The 16799-nt window shown below is 40.0% G+C and overlaps 1 protein-coding gene across 4 annotated transcripts in view; it reads right to left on the bottom strand.

Moving 5' to 3' along the window:
• The window catches only part of CALD1 (caldesmon 1), a 183707-nt gene that overhangs the window by 114912 nt on the left and 51996 nt on the right, over positions 1-16799 (bottom strand). For 3 of the 4 annotated variants that reach the window (XM_080818087.1, XM_080818088.1, XM_080818090.1), the window contains exon 2: positions 3227-3319. The gene's annotated coding sequence lies outside the window, so the exon portion shown is untranslated. Of the gene's footprint in view, positions 1-3226; positions 3320-12935; positions 12971-16799 lie in introns of all 4 variants that reach the window. The other variant, XM_080818089.1, reaches the window with a different exon arrangement.

Genomic DNA, 16799 nt, shown 5'->3' with positions numbered 1-16799 from the left:
GAACATGGGTGGGGTGTACAGACAAGGAGGAAGTTTCCAGACCTCAGAAAGCCTCTTCCACTGATAATCAGACAATCCAAGGAAAAATCAAGGTTCTGCTAAAGAAAGAGAACTAAGCGAGGAGAGAAAAAGAAAAGAATTGCAAGGAGAGAATTCAAAGGAAGAAAAGTAATACTTCAAAAAAATAGAAGAAATGAATAAATATCTGTCTTTCTTTTGTTTGTATCACAGAAAGCAGGAAAAATTAAGGAAAGTGGTGCTGGGATGAACATGGCCCTGTGAGAAATGACATTTGCTGGTGGGGCTTAGGAGAAGATTGTTATGGCCATCATGGCCCATCCACGCTCCCCCAGCCCCCATTCTGGTCTGGCCGTGAAATTCTAAAATATTGCCAAAGCCCCCTCGAGAGCACAGGTAGAGGAGGGGGAAAACCAGCAGGTTATCAGTGGACTAAGGAAGGAGATCATTGTGAAAGTGGCCCCCTCCCCCCTACTGAGCCCTTTACTAGCTGTCTAGACAAGATGATTTGGTCTATGCACCTGACCCTGAGAAGGATCTACTTTCTGTCTCTCCGGACATTGAGGAATCTAATCCCAAGGCTCCCCTACTGTCCAGTCTGATCAGCTCTGATTGGCTGATGAAGAGAATGGCCACAAAGGAAGGAGCTGAGGTGTGAGAACCCATTGGCAGAAACCTGGGGAGCTAAACACATGCTCATGGATATAGTTAGCTAAATGTTGGCAAAGCTGGGGAGGGCAAGCCCCACAGTAATGGTCTGGGGCATAGACCCAAAGGAGAGGACAGAAGAAGAAATAAAATAGGTCAAAATAAATGAGAAAGAAATAGGTAGGCATATATTAGTTAATATATATGTTCTTACAAACCCTCATTAGAGGTAGCATGTGGATTTCTTTTTCACAGGAGGGTTCTTCTGTAATTTACCAAGAAAACCTTCTGCATACAATTTCTGGTGGCATTTTGGAGACACCGCTCCTCTATCTCCACACAATCTCTCTGGATGACCTCCTCCATTCTCATGGGTCTAATTCTTTTTTTTTTTTTTAAGATTTTATTTATTTATTTGACAGAGATCACAAGTAGGCAGTGGGGGGGGAAGCAGGCTCCCCACGGAGCAGAGAGCCCGATGCGGGGCTCAATCCCAGGACCCTGGGATCGTGACCTGAGCCAAAGGCAGAGGCTTTAACCCACTGAGCCACCCAGGCACCCTCATGGTTCTAATTCTCTTTTTTTTTTTTTTTTTTTAAAGATTTTATGTATTTATTTGACAGACAGAGATCACAAGTAGGCAGTGGGGGGGAAGCAGGCTCCCCACGGAGCAGAGAGCCCGATGCGGGGCTCGATCCCAGGACCCTGGGATCATGACCTGAGCTGAAGACAGAGGCTTTAACCCACTGAGCCACCCAGGCGCCCCCATGGTTCTAATTCTTAAGCAGAGGTTTTGACAGGGAACATCTGTCTCTAGCTCTCTCTCATCTGGCTTCAGACTGGAGTATGCCCTTGAAGTCCCATAAGTCCTCACATTCAGTAAATCCCAATCTAAACTCATCATCCTTCCCTCCTATCTCCTGGAACAATGCTCTCATGGAAGAGTGATGGGATCTGGGGCAGGCTCATGCTATTTACTGTCTCCTACCTTTTTGAGGAGAGAGGTAAGTCTCCTGGGGTCAGCTAATCATATTTTTCTTTCAGTCCCTCTCCAATGTTCATTTCCACTTGTTGTGGTAGAGGGCAGCAAATGAGGAGAAAGTACCACTAATAGTCATCATTTGGAGAGTCTTAGAGCAGATAAATTGTAGGTTCAGAGGCTACATCTAAGCATCTATGTATTCATTCATTCAATAAATATCATTAAATGTCTTACTATATATAAAACTTCCATATACCTATGAGACATGTAAAAGGCACACTCTTCAATTTCAAAAATAACACTATGTTATTGGAAAATGAGAGCTGCACACAAAGGACTACAACACATCACAGCACAACCAAATGTTCTCAGAGTGATGTCCATGCTATGGAAGTCAGGTGAGAAGATCAGAGGGAAGTGCATCTTCAATAAACCAGAAATCTGCATATTAGAAACAAAGGATGCTGGGGCGTTATGGGTTGAATTACAGTGCCCTGAATTCATATGTTCAAGTCCTAACCCCCAGTACTTTAGAACATAAATGTATATGAAGATCGAGTTTTTAAAGAGGTGATTAACTTAAAATGAGGTGATTAGGGTGAGCCCTAATGTGAAATGACTGGTGTCCTTGTCGGAAGAGTAAACGGGCTCAGAGAGAAACACCAAACACTTGTGTGCGCTGAGGATGGCCACGTGAAGACACAGGGAGGAGACAGCCATCTGCAAGCCAAGCAGCGAGGCCTCAGGAGAGGCCAACCCTGCTGACATCTTGGTCTCAGACTTCTAGCCTCCAGAACTGTGGGGAAATTTCTGTTGTTTAGGCCACCCGGTCTGTGGTATGTTGCTATGGCAACCGAGCAAACTAATACAGGGTGCAAGGGATATAATCCGGAAATAACACTTGCCTGGGAACCACGCTAAATTCCTCAAAAACTTTCCCTCCTACTGGTGCCAGCCTGGGCAACACTGTGAACCAGTGAAGTTTCCTTTACTTTCTACATCCTCTCCCTTCTGAAATCCCCTCTTTCTGCTCCCCAGCAGACCTTCGGCCTGTGGAAGTTCTCCTTCTGGTTGAGGAGGGTTCACAGGCCGTGAAAGGTTCTTATTGCCCCTGAAATCACCAATGTCTGTGCAAAGGTGAGCTTATGCACTGGGGAAGACCGACTCATCATCTCCCTAGTCCCTCAAGTCATCAGCATTCTTTGCAGGAAGTGAGGACTTCATTACTATTGATCTGGGACTGTTTTGCTTAAGATATTATATATGTGGGAAAAAATAAAGCAAGAAATCAAATTATAAATTATATAGCATTATATATTATATATATTTATTATATATAATATACATATATTTATTATATATTATATATATTTATATATAAATTATAAAGCAGAAAAAACAGTTCCTTCCAAACTTGATAGATTGATTGGTAAATAAGCTATGAGGAGCACAGCAGAAAGACTGACTTCTCATAGTGCATCTTTAGGCGTAAGAATTTAAAAAATCAGGCACAGTGTGGCTGTGTAATTGCTAAAAAGAAAGCCTCCCCTCCCCCTCAATAATATAAATGCTACTCACAGGTGCACAATCAGATGTCGCTTCTGAGACTTCTGGTTGATCACCAATCCTTGTAGAATTTGATTGAAGGATCTTAAAATGTTTTAATGATACCTGGTACAAAAGGAGAATGGAAACATGATTAAATGGAATGAATTTTAGTTAATGTAAACTGTATGTTTTAAAATATAATTTTTTACTCAGGTATTATTATGAGTTAGGACCTTAAAGGGGAAATAAGGCACCGATGAATGTTGTGCAATTGGATTGTAAAGAAAATGAATATAATTATTCCAGTGTCAACAACTAACTTATTATAAATAATGGGGTAGAGAAGGTGGTATAGTTAAGACAGAACAGGGAGTACTACAAATGCCAATAATCAAAGACAAAGGCTTTGGAACATAGTTAAGGACACCTTCCAAGCCCAAACCTCAATCCTCCCAAGTTTCAGACTCTCAAAGACCATTTGGACCCTTTGCTTTGTCCAGAGTCTTCTGCTGGTGATGTTCAGGAACTTGAGTAATTGGTAGAAGAGAGTCTGGAGGATTAGAATTATAGAAATGTACTAGTAGATAATCTAGAGTTAACTCTCTTGTGCTTGAAACACAGCAGTAAATATTAAACATTAGAAAAGACCAAAGAAATAACAACTGTGACAGTAAATCACCATCACACCCTTAAACCTTTCCCAACATGATGCAACAAGGACTTCTAGTGAGTATGAGTATGAAAATGCAATTTTGCGCTTTTAATGTTTGCCTTTAATCAAGTAGAGTAATAGGTCTCAAGGGGACCTTAAGAATATAGCTGCTTTCATCCATCCCCAGCCTCTGCCACCGGGCATTGGAAGAAAACAGAAGCTCACAGAGGTGAAGGGAATGGCTTGGAATCTCATGCTAGAACCTGGATCTGGATTCCTAGATTCTCATTTCAGTTTTCACAGGTAAAACAAGACAAAACAAAACAAAACGAAAAGCTGCCTAGCATGTTACTTATGGTTTGCATCCATCTGAGGAAGGCTGTTTTGCAGACTAAGGATCAGGGAACCTTGAGGGGCTCATAGATTCGTCAGCAAATCTGGGTGTCACCCCTTTCCTTAATCTTGAATGGCCACTCAGACTATCCGTAGCTCCCCTCCCTCAACCTCTACCACCTCTTCCCATCCGTCCCAAGTGCAAACATCTATGGTACCGTCCTACAGCTAAAGTTCCTGGCTCAGCATTCTGGGAATGTGGCCCTCATCTTAAGGAGACTAAAATCCATTTGGAATGATAAAACATATAATTACACTTCTGGGTTACAAAGCCAGAAAGTGACAAGAGCTCCGAATCCCACTTAGATTCCTTTTCTTCTACTGTGGGTCCAACTTTGGAGATCTTTTCTATAAACCTAAGGAGAAGGGGACAATAAAATAGTGAGACATTTCCTAGATGGAAAGCCTGCCTAAGGCTGCTTCATAATCTGGTTCTTTAAAGCTCCCAGTCCCCCACCAGAATGTAGGAGGACAACAAGAAATATCTGTTGGATGAATGAATGGAAACCCAAAACTGTAGGCCAAAGTTTGTGTATATTAGTGTTCATTAGCTTTCAAAGCCATCTCTGTTCCCTTTTTCTTCCCGTCAAAATAAGAACCACTTGCTAAAAACTTAGCAGAGTACTTGAGGATGGAGTTTAGATGAGAACTGATGACAAAGAGTGCTCCTATGAATTAATTTATAGGCACATATATATTGAGTGCTCTATGTCCCAGGAACATATCAGGAACATGACAACGAACAAACAGCCCTGGTGCTTGGCCTTATGGTGTTTATGGTATACTGACCCCTAGAAGAGGGGTTCTTAGTCTGGCTGCAGTCAGAATCTTCGGGGGGGGGGCTTTTAAAAAATATACGGGATACTCTAGAGAGGTGCCCAGGAATCTGCAACTTAAAAACAGTTGCCTATATTCGGAATGTGATACAGATTATCAGACCCTCCCCACAGAGGCCTCCCATCCTTGACCCTCCAGCTTCAACAAAGACATCAGAGACTAGAAGGAAGCAAGAGTTGTATGCCTGGACTGAAACTGAACATACTGAGAGACACTGAAATTGGCAGAGAAAACAGTTCCCGGTACCTTCCCCAAACCCTCTGGCAGGATCAGTATTTATGTGCCCAGGTTTTCCTTTCCCTACATTCAATTCCCTCAGCATTTTTATTTTTAATTTTAGGAAAGAATAAAGGAAAAATAGAGGAAGAAAATGCTACCAGTGGGAAAAACTGGTTTTGGTCTATAGCGGCCAGGGCTATGTTCATGAACTATCTTGTTCGTGTGGCAAAGAGAGAAAAGGAAGGCTTCCAAGAGGAATGGCAAAGTGACTGAGAAGTGGAGTTTGCCTTCAGACATACCCTCCTTTCTATTTTCCAAGTTTGAGTCGAAGGGCCACAAAACTGATGAAGCGCTTACTCCCTGTTTTAAAATATTTTTCTACCATTAGTTACTGTGCAACTTCCAACAGTTTCCAGGGTGAACTGTTATTCACGGGACCCCTCTAAGCTTTTAATTCAGTGCCCAATGCGTGGATTCTGGCTGACCTGGCTCAGAGGCAGTTACCAAAATTCTCTGCAGGCAAAGCTGAGTCTAGACCGGATGGTAAAGAAGGAAAAGCCCTGAGATGAAGGACGAGGGAAAGCGACAGAGAGCAGGATTGTGTTAGGCAAGTGAGCCCGTCTTCCTCCCACAACCCCCTTCCCAGCCCATGGCAAACAGCCAGGTGCTATTTATTGCTCCTTTGATTGAACTGTCTGCTCAGGCATGTGAGGACATTTGGGTTTTATATGAAAGCATTCGCTCTGGGAGAATCAAGGTGTAATAAAAGGAAAGGAAAAATTTCTCTTCTCTCAATCAGATTTCTAGTGCCCCAAGAGTAGTGATTTTCTTAAAAACCTCAAAAAAACCCCTAGTTAAAGCCAGTCAGTAGCATGAGAAACAGGAACCAGCACCTTCCTAGGTTACATTGTCAGTACAAATTTGCAAAAAGTGATTAGAATTCTACCTTAAAATTCCTACCACAAGTATTCACAGAAAGATGTCATTTTCCAAATGGATACCAAAGGGGTGGGTGAAGGGGAGGGTCTTCAATGGTAATTATAACAGGTAGTTATTACAAAGGTGAAATTAGGGTCCTTTATAAAAAATGAATAACTTTGTAGAGCCAACAAGAACCAGGTTTTAATTACTTTAAAATTTTATGTGGTTGTATTAGGACCCCTTATTTTAACATTAATATTTATCTTTAAAAATCTGCCATGACTCTTATAATACGCCCTGTTATCCTTACGGACACAATAAATACTATGTATTAAGGACTCTCAGTGCCAACTTTTGTGCTAAGCACCTGGTACCCGTCTATCTGGTCTGATCTCTATAGCAACCTAGAGAGGTTCAGTCTTAGCCCTAAGAAGCTCATTGTATTTAAGTTATTTGCCTCGATTCACCCTGCGAGTAAGTAGTGAAGCGAGTACTCAAACCCAAGGGCAGATCCAATCTGCTGGGTGTATTGAAAGGATCACGCCCACATTCACCGATTCACTGATTCACTGAGTGAGTACTCTGCACCAGGGTGGGGCCCACGGGGATGAGCAAGGACGGCTTGCCCAGAGCCTGTGTTCTGGTGGAGTAGAGGCAATACATGTGCTTCTGATAGTGAGTAAATAAAACTGCAAGTTGCAATAAAGGGCCAATGGAAGGCCACCAGAGGTTGCATGGTGAAAGATGGTCTCTCCAAAGAGAAGACACTGAGGCTGAAGATCCATTTCTAGGAAGGAGTAGCCCACGTGAAGATCTAGGGAAAGCGTGTTCCAGGAGGAGTCCCTGAGAATCCTGGCATGAGGTAGAGGCTTTTATAAGATGACTGTGTGTTCTGTGATCATGCAAACTCTTTCAAGTTACTTGGCCCATAAGGGACTCAGGCCTATCTGTCTGTTGGCAGGGAACACAATGCTGAAATGAGCTGAACAAGGGGACTTACCAAAAAATGAGCCTTAAAATACTGCCTTTGCTGGAAATGATGACAGTGGCAGTGGTGCTGGTGATCTGGCCCTACCCATAGAGGAGAGTGCCAGGGATGCACATGGCCACCATTGCATTCAGTGCCCAGAATGATGGAGGTCCCCTGCACCCCCTCTCACTTGGCAAGCTTGAAGAGAGTTGCTGTCTGTGGGTTTATGTGAGCTTCTTTTAGTCTTGTGCATTGGAGGGTAAGGCAGAATACTTCTTAATAACAGAAGAATGAAAAGCTACAGGACATAATCCTTGGAATGGGAAAGGAATGGTAAGTAGCTATGTCAGTCGTAGTTGGCAGGAAGTCACATAATTTGTGGGGATGGAAATTAAAATAAAATATTTAAAAATAGATCTATGGGTTTTAGTCAGAATGAGCCAGTAACAATAAAACATCACTAATTGTCTCTTGTGAATTGTCTCTGTTTTTCATTTATAGTTGAATATGGGAGCTGGGAGTGTTTTATAAGGGAAGAAATATGTGATCTTAGGGAATTTGGTCACTTAAATAAATACTAACGAGAGAACTGACCTTGACCAAGTCATTTAACCACTTTAGGGCCCTCAATTCCTTCATCTGTAACATGAATTTTTTTGGAACAGAGATTTAAGATCCCTCCAATTCACATGGTTTGTATATAATTCTATGATTTTCCGAGGGGGAAAAAATGTCTTGTGCATGTCTCAGTATCTGTGAATGACTTTGTTCTGGTTGTGAATAAAACAAGCTCAGCTGAGCTCACCCCTTTTAGCAGCTAATAGGCTGCTCAACAAAGGGTACTGTGTTGCAGGGACCACTGAGCCTCCCACCCCCCTCCCCATCATTTCTAAGAGATGAGTGTATTTTATAGCTCCAAGAGAAATGATAATATATTACAAAATAATATCTATCAGTTATTGAATACCTACTATGTGCAAGGTACTTGACATCTGTTATCTCATTTAATCTTCAAAAGAAAACTAGGAAACCAGTTGTTTTTATTAGCCCCATCTGAAGGCAAGGAAAGATTCAGATTCACTATCACATAGTTAATAAGTAGCAGAGTTGGAATCGCACCCAGATTTGTTTGATTCCAAAGCTCTTCCCATGACTGAACACTTGGAGTAGTCATGGCTGCCAATAATGACACTTCTTTTACTCTTCTGAGATTTATACCCAAGAAAAAATTTTGGGAGGGTCTTGATGAGTCTGGTTAATGCAGATAGACCGATTTATGCATTTGTCTATAAACAAGTAGCTTGTGGCAGTTTAGTGCTCACGAGAACAGCTAGAAAATCTGGGTAAAATTCCAAAAATCTATTGGAAGGCATCAGAGTGCTGTTGCAGTAACCAAGACTTAAGGGGCCAACATCCTGGAGAGAAAGAAGGCCTGGAAAAGTGGCCTCACATTCAGTGATTTCTCCCTCAAGGCATTTGCTGAATCCTTAAGATACAAAAACATGACAGAGAACAAGAAACCAAGCAGGACACTTCTTCGCAGCACAGTTTTCAGCAGCTGCACAGAGCTGAGGAGGAAACACTTGAAGAAGGAGGAACCATTTTGGACTCGACAGAGGTACTCTGTATCTAATTGTGGTTTTCACACAGCTGTATGCATTTGTCAAAACTTAACGGAATTCTACTAAAAGGAGCAAATGTTACTATATGTAAATTATGCCTTGATTGAAAAAATGGAAGCAAGGAAAAAAAAAAGAAGAAAGTGTCTAGGGACACAATTGCAATAGAACCCTTGGAGAGTTCACCCAAGGAGAAGGGGCAGAATGAAGATCCACAGAGCAATACAAACTGACCTCAGCCCTAATTCAGCTAAAGTTAACTTTCCAAATCTATCAAACTACCAGAACACAGGTTAACCCCACGTAGAGGAAAACAACATCAAACAGCACTTCAACTGGGTATGCGTATGGAAAAAAAGAAAGCTAAGTCTTGACCTCTGTTTAACATCATACCCTCCACCCCACACCCTTCAAAAATTCCAAATTGAGTATAGATCTAAACGTGAAAGCTGACACATAAAAGCTTTCAGAAAAAAAGTAGAAGATATGTCCAGGTTCTTGAGATGGGCAAAGATTTTGTAAATCACTAACCATAAAGAAATTAAAATTGATAAGTTTCACTGCATTAAAATTAAGCACCATAAAGAGAGGGAAAAGTCAAACCACAGGTTGAGAAAAAAATATTAGCAATACATATATCTGACACAGGACTTATATCCAGAATATAAAAAGAATTCCCACAAATCAGTAAGAAAAAGGTAGATGACCCAGGAGGAAAATGGGTAAAGGATTTGATAGGCACTTCACAAAAGAGGATCTCAATCACTAGAAAATTTCAAATTAAAACCATACACTGTTAGAATAGCTGAAATTTAAAAGATGGACAATTCAAAGTATTGGGGAGCAGCTGGAACTCTCAGGCACTGCTGTGGGAGTGTAAACTGGTACAAACACTAGGAAAAATATGTGGCAGTTTCAGCTACTGAAGTGGAATATTTGTGTATCCTGTGACCAAGATATCTTACTCTTAGGTATGTACACAACAAAAATCCAGGGGTGTCTGTGTGGCTCAGTTGGTTGCTTGTCTGAGTCTTAGTATCGGCACAGGGTCCTGAGATTGAGCCCTGCATCAGCTTTGTGTGCAGCGGGGAGTGTGCTTGAGGATTCTCACTCCCTCTCCCTCTGCCCCTCCCTCCACTTGCGCTTGCACTCTCGCTCTCAAATAAACAAATAAATCTTAAAAAAAAAAAAAAAAAAAACCCATGTACATACTCATCCAAAGACATGAAATAGAACAGAAAGCTCATAGCAGCACTTTTTTATAATAGACAAAACCAGGAAATCATCTCATTGTCTACCAATAGTAAAGTCTAAGTTGTGGGAGGCAAACAAGGAAATACTGTATAACAATTAGAATGATCTAAGTATGGCTCAGGCAATGAATCTCAGAAGCATGATGTTAAATAACAGAAATCACACACACACACACACACACACACACACACACACACCACACACACACAGAAGAGGATTCCATTAACAAAAAATTAAAAAGCACACAGAACTAATACTTGGTGTTACAAATCAGAATAATGGTTATCCTGAGGTAGTGAGGGTAAGGGGGTGAAGGTTGACTGTAAAAGGGGGCACAAAGGGGGCTTTTTTGGGTGCTAGTGCTTTTTTTTTTTTTTTAAGATTTCATTTACTTATTTGAGAGAGAACATGCACACACGTGGGTAGTAAGGGCAGAGGGAGAGAGAGAGAAGCAGACTCCCTACCAAGCATAGACCCTGATGCTGGGCCCAATCTGGGACCCTGGGATCATGACCTGAGCTGAAAGCAGACCGCTGACCGACTGAGCCACCTAGGTGCCCTGTAATGTTCTGTCTCTTGATCTGGGTGGGGATTCTATCATTGTATTCATTTTGTGAAAATTCAATAGCTGTACAAGTATGATCTGTATGCTTTCTGGTACATTATACATCAATAAAAAGATAATTTTTATAACATGTGAAGAGAAAAAGATGAAGCCTCACTCGGGAAACACGATAACTAAAGGGAATTTATGAGCTCAAAATATATAAAATCATGCACGTTCAATATTTCTGGTCATATATTATACCAGTAGGAAAATACAGTAACAAAAAGAAAGACAAACAATGAGAGAAAACAAGAAGGTAATACAAATCAATGTACTCTGTAGGGGGAAAACTGTAGTTGGAAAGGCTGGGATCAATTTGGCCAGTTATTTCTAAATTAAAAGTCAACACGGGATTATTTACCAATGACTTAGTGAACTTTCCATAGATATATTTTGGCTTACTATATCTTAGAAGGGAAAGTTTGAATGTTTTTGCAAGTGGCCCATACCAAAGCAATTCAAATACAGGGGCTACTTATCATCTTAAGATGTGGTGAAACTTCACATCCATTCAGCCCCTTGCTCACTAACCACACTGTTCCTTCTGTTCACTTTTAACCACCCACCTTCCCAAATCTACCTCCAGTGCTGCACGTGTGCATCAAGCTCTTGCACAAGGTCTCCTCTTTACTTGTTTAAATCGTATGTTTCCATTTAAGTTTTTGCCTATGTATCTTGAGTAATATTTATTCACAGTACACTTGTATTTCAGTGTAAATTGTTAGGTCTGTGGGATAGAGTCTCTTGGTTTTCGTGAGTTACATTTGTCTTATTACTATGGAATTATGCATAGGACATATAAAGATACTCAGAGAAAACAGTATATGAGAGAGATAAGGTACATTAACAGGATTCCATATTAGGAATTTATTTAGCCAAGCAGGTTAAATAAAGCAAGAAACTAAGGAAATTGTTCATATAATTCAAGAAAAAGTCAATGATTTAATGAAAGTAAAAGTTCTGTTGGCATTCTGCAACAAACAGATTCACCACATTGCTGACTGAAAAAGCTTCAAACTATTTGGATGGGTTGGACATTGGTCTTTCCCTTGAAAGCAGCATGGAATTGTGAGAGAGTACAGCCTGTGGGGTCATAATAGAGGTATGACCTTAAGGAAATTCTTTGTTGGATATCAGTCACTTATTTTAAAATCAAAATGATTAGAAATAACAAGTGTTGGCAAGGTTATGGAGAGAAAGGAACCCTGTGCACAGCTGGTGGGAATATAAACCGGTGCAGCCACTCTGGGAAACAGTATGGAGGTCCCTCAAAAAGATAAAAATAGAAATACCGTATAATCCAATAATTCCACTATTGGGTATTTACCCAAAGAAATCAAAAACACTAATTTGAAAAGATATAGGCACCCCAATGTTTATTACAGCATTATTTACAATAGCCAAGACATGGAAACAACCTAAGTGTCCAACAACAGACAAGGAAATTTGGTGTATGCACACATGCATATGCACACATGCAGACACAGGAATATTATTCAGCCATAAAAAGGTTAAGATCATGCCATGTGAGACAGCATAGATGAACCTAGTTGGTGTGATGGTTAAGTGAAAGAGGTCAGACTGAGAAAGAAAAATACATATGGTTCCACTCATAAGTGGAATCTTAAAAAAAAAGAAAAAAAGAAAATGACAAATGAATAAAGAAACAAAAAGCCAAATCAGACCTATAAATTCAGAGGACAAACTGATGGTTGTCAGAGGGAAGGGGGTGAAAGTTTGGGAAAAATGGGTGAAGGGGAGAGGGAGACACAACCTGCAATTATAGAACAAATATGTCCTGGGAATAAAAGGCACAGCAGAAGGAATACAGCCAATGATATTGTAATAGTGATGTAATGGGACAGACAGTAGCTACACTTGTGGTGAACACAGCATAATGTATAAATTTGTCAAATCACTAAGTTGTACACCTGAAACTAATGTAACATTGTATGTCAACTATACTAAAAAAAATGGGAATGATAATCTACCTTGAAGGGTTTTTCCTCCTCTGTGTCCCATAATATTTTGTTAATGCCTCTATGATGGCATTGTCACAGTGGACTGTCATTGTATGTGGACAGGCTTCTTAATAGCAAGGACAAGGTCTTTATCAATAATTCTATCCCAAGCATTTTGCATATGCCATGGCATGTAACATATGCTCCATAAAAGTGTGTTGGGGGAGTGAGGGAGTAAATGAATGAGAAAATGTATAATGAGCCTAGCATCGAACCTAGAATCCTATAGATTCCAAAAGAACTTACCTCCTTTCTTTTTCTCCTTCCTTGTGATTCTGTATCTGGAAAGCAGAATGAATCAAATCAATCCTTCGCTTATTTCTATACCATTAGAGGTATAGAATTTTGTTGAATTTCCCTTAAAATTTCAAGGAACACAAAGGATATAGCTTAGAGGTATGTTCTCAGAGGAGCCATTTTGTACAACTATGAAGAAGAAAAAAATTCTTAATGGAACAGAAAAGATTACATAAGAATATGAAGGAAGGGCCTTGATGTCTTTAAACAGCGTGTTTGCTACAGCCTTTCCTATTTTTTCTTGAACGATTAATGAATTAAGAATAATCCACGATGCTATTTGTACTGGCCAAAATCTTTCAATTGTTAATAGAAGAATGGGTGGATTTTTACAGGCAAGATAATTTCTGATTGGAGAAGCAGTAAGAATGTATCCATGGCAGAGTAAAGGTCAGATGTTTATTTTTAAGCGTTATGAAAACTTCTCTACTTGTCTGAAGCAAATGGGAAAGAGAAAGTCATTTATGGCATTATGAAATTTCTAGACTTCTCATGGGAAAGCAGCTGACGTCAGTGTTTGATAAGCTTCCTGTGGCTACAAACATACGAGACATTAACTCCTGAGAAAAATGTAACTTTCTCTTTACAGACTCCTGGTATACCCACAGCTGGACTTCGATATAACTACTATACATAAGAAAGACCCGATGCTGCAGATACTAACTAGTCCAAAGACTGGAGAGGCAGTTGGTTTGGTTGCTGTCATTACCAGCATCAGTATCACCACCACCGTCATTGCCATCATCATGATCATTATCAACAAGCACTGATGTTTGTTGTATCGTTTAGAACGTACTATGTTATGTTAAATGTTTGGGTTCCAATGCATGATAAGAAACAGTGCACTTAAATTTTATGTATGTTTAATTTCCCAACAAATGCAGTCTTCCTGCCTCTCTTCTGTACATGTATGGCTTCTTTGTTTTTTAAATTGAGAATATATTATTTTTCAAGTATTATTTTATTTTATTTTAAAAAGAATAGTGTTATTAAGATAGAGTTTGCATACTATGCAAATCACCCATCTCAAGTGTATGATTCAATGTTTTCAAGATATTCAGAGTTGAGCAACCAACACCAAAATCAATATAGAACATATTCATTGAAAATAATTAAAATATTATACTCTATAGCCATCACCTCCTCCCAGTTTCCCTTACCTCTCCCAGACCGAAGCAACTACTAATCTATATTCTGTCTCTATAGAGTTCCCTCCTCTGAACATTCCATATGATTGGAATCATATAATATGTGGTCTTTCGTGACTGAATTCTTTTACTTAGCAAAATGTTTTCAAAGTTGATCGATATGGTAGCAGGTATTAGTACTTCATTAACTTTACGGCCAATAATATTCCACCGAGTGGCTCTATCACATTTTGTTCATCCATCCAACCACCGGTGAACATTCAGGTTGTTTCCATCTTCTGGCTATTATGAATAATGTTGCTATAAATATGTGTGTCCAAGTTTTTGTGTGGACATAGTTTTTCATTTCCCTTGGGTATACACCTAGGAGTGGAATTGCAGGGTCATATGGTAATTTTATGTTTAACTGAGGGACTACAGGACATTTTTTCAAAGTGGCTGCAATATTTTTATCTTAAGGCTCTGATTTTTTCTACATCCTTGCCAGCAAGGTTGTAGAGATCTGCTGTACAGCACAATGCCTACAGTTAATACTATAGCATTGTGCACCTAAAAATTTAAGAGGGTACATCTCATGTTAAACATTATTACCACACACACACATACACAAAAAGGAACTGTGTATAGCTTCTCAAATAAAGAGAACTTATATAGAGAGAGAAGCAACTACAAAGATTAGAAGATTCATGATTGAATCCCTTCAATTCCAGTAGACTCAATTTACTTACAGTCTATCCATGAAGTGGGTCTTGAGGAATTCTGGATATTCACAAAGAAGCAGTGTCCTAAGTTCAATATTTTCCAGTTCAGACTACAGGCCATCCGAGCAATTGGACTATTTATTCAATTCAGTCGACTCATTATACTTGATTGATTCAGTGAATTGAATTTCATGTTCCTATTGTATAATATATACTTGTTTATTTAAAGTATTCATAAAGCTTTTTCTAGTGTTCATTTGATTGCTGCTTGAAAGTTGAGAACCTGAGGACAGGGCTATATATTATATTTCTACATTTTGCTCATCTTAAGGCCAGTTGCTTAGATGAGCAAAAATACAAAGCAAAATAATACCTGAAGTGGAATGATCCTGCTCCTCTTCCCCACTTTCCAACCAGCTAGCCCTGCGCACCACTCTCCTCCACCCCAGAGCACTGTGCTTGCGACCCACTCCAGAGCCTTGAGCTCAGCTGGTGTGAAGGACAAAATGCTGACATAGGGTATCTGGGCAGCAGGAGGGCTCAGGGCTTACGCCAGAACCTAGAATCATCTTGTCCAACCCATGTAATAAAAGGTGAAACTGAAAAAAAAAAATCACTGGTTGATGTCATTCCTCAGCATTTTAAAGCTGATTTAAAGAAAATCAGCTTTCGCATTATCTGTTGGCATATCCAGCTGAAAGAGTAGCTAGTGAAAGCTACAATCCCACGCACGAGATGCTGAGTCCTTTGCACTAGAAAACTGGTATAACATCATCACACTTACTCTGTTCATCATCACCCAGTTATCAGTCTGTTATTGTCTTGGAAACCGTGGATATAGGCAAAAACAGCAAAATAACAACGCACGGGGGACCATTTTGTGCACAGGGCCCTGGGAAGGGCCAGTGGAATTCCTCTGATCAGTCTCCTTTTGACTTTTTCCCATAGACCTTGTTCCTGCACTGAAATGTCTGGAATGCTTGGTAGGGACAAAGTGGGTTGGTCATAGGGCAATTATGCTTCTATCATCAGTGAGGTCAGTTTGTGGACTAATTTTCAAGTGACTAGTGACATCACAAATGGGTTAAGAATACAAATACATAGTACTTTTATAATAAACACAGCTTTCATATCCCTTTCCTCAAATGATTTTCATGGCAACTCCAGAGGTCAGTAAGACAAGTATCATTTGCAACACTTTATAAATGGGACTTAGAGAGGTCTAGCAAGGTTAAAAGGTTTACCCAAACTCCTTTTTAGCCAGTGGTGGGTACATCAAGTTCATCCAATCTGTTCTTTTTGCAGAACACCATTGTTTTATTTTGTTATTTAACAACAAAATTTATTAGCAGGAGCTGGTTATTTTTCATCTTAGGGCAAATCAATCACTTTATTTGTTTTTAGAAATCAGATCAATCCACTGTTTAATTCCCAACTGGTACCATGGGCTAAAATTTAAAAAATAACAATTTCAGGGCACCTGCATGGCTCAGTGGGTTAAGCCTTTGCCTTCGGCTCAGGTCATGATCCCAGGGTCCTGGAATGGAGCCCCGCATCGGGCTCTCTGCTCAGCGGGGAGCCTGCTTCCCCCTCTCTCTCTGCCTGCCTCTCTGCCTAATTGTGATCTCTCTCTCTGTTAAATAAAGAAATAAAAAAAATCTTTCAAAAAAATAAAATAAAAATAACAATCTCAAGGAATGATTCTTTGTGGGCCTTTCAATCTAACCTTTGTCTTTGAAGTAATCACATAGTGGGGAGAGTGTGACAAGTGACAATTCCTTCAAGCAACTGTCCTTACTTCAAAGTACTTGAACATCAAATAGATCTATCAAGGCATGGTGGCACACCACAGTGGCTTTCCATACAGAGTCTCAATCACAGCATGATTACTGGTGACATGTGTCATCAAAAATTTCAGATTCCACATGATTTACTTTTTAAAACATGAGGAAGTATTCAAGGTT

Source organism: Martes martes (assembly GCF_963455335.1).
Source record: "Martes martes genome assembly, chromosome: 11".
In the NCBI taxonomy this organism is placed as follows: Eukaryota; Metazoa; Chordata; class Mammalia; order Carnivora; family Mustelidae; genus Martes; species Martes martes.
This window is presented reverse-complemented; position numbering and strand designations above follow the sequence as displayed.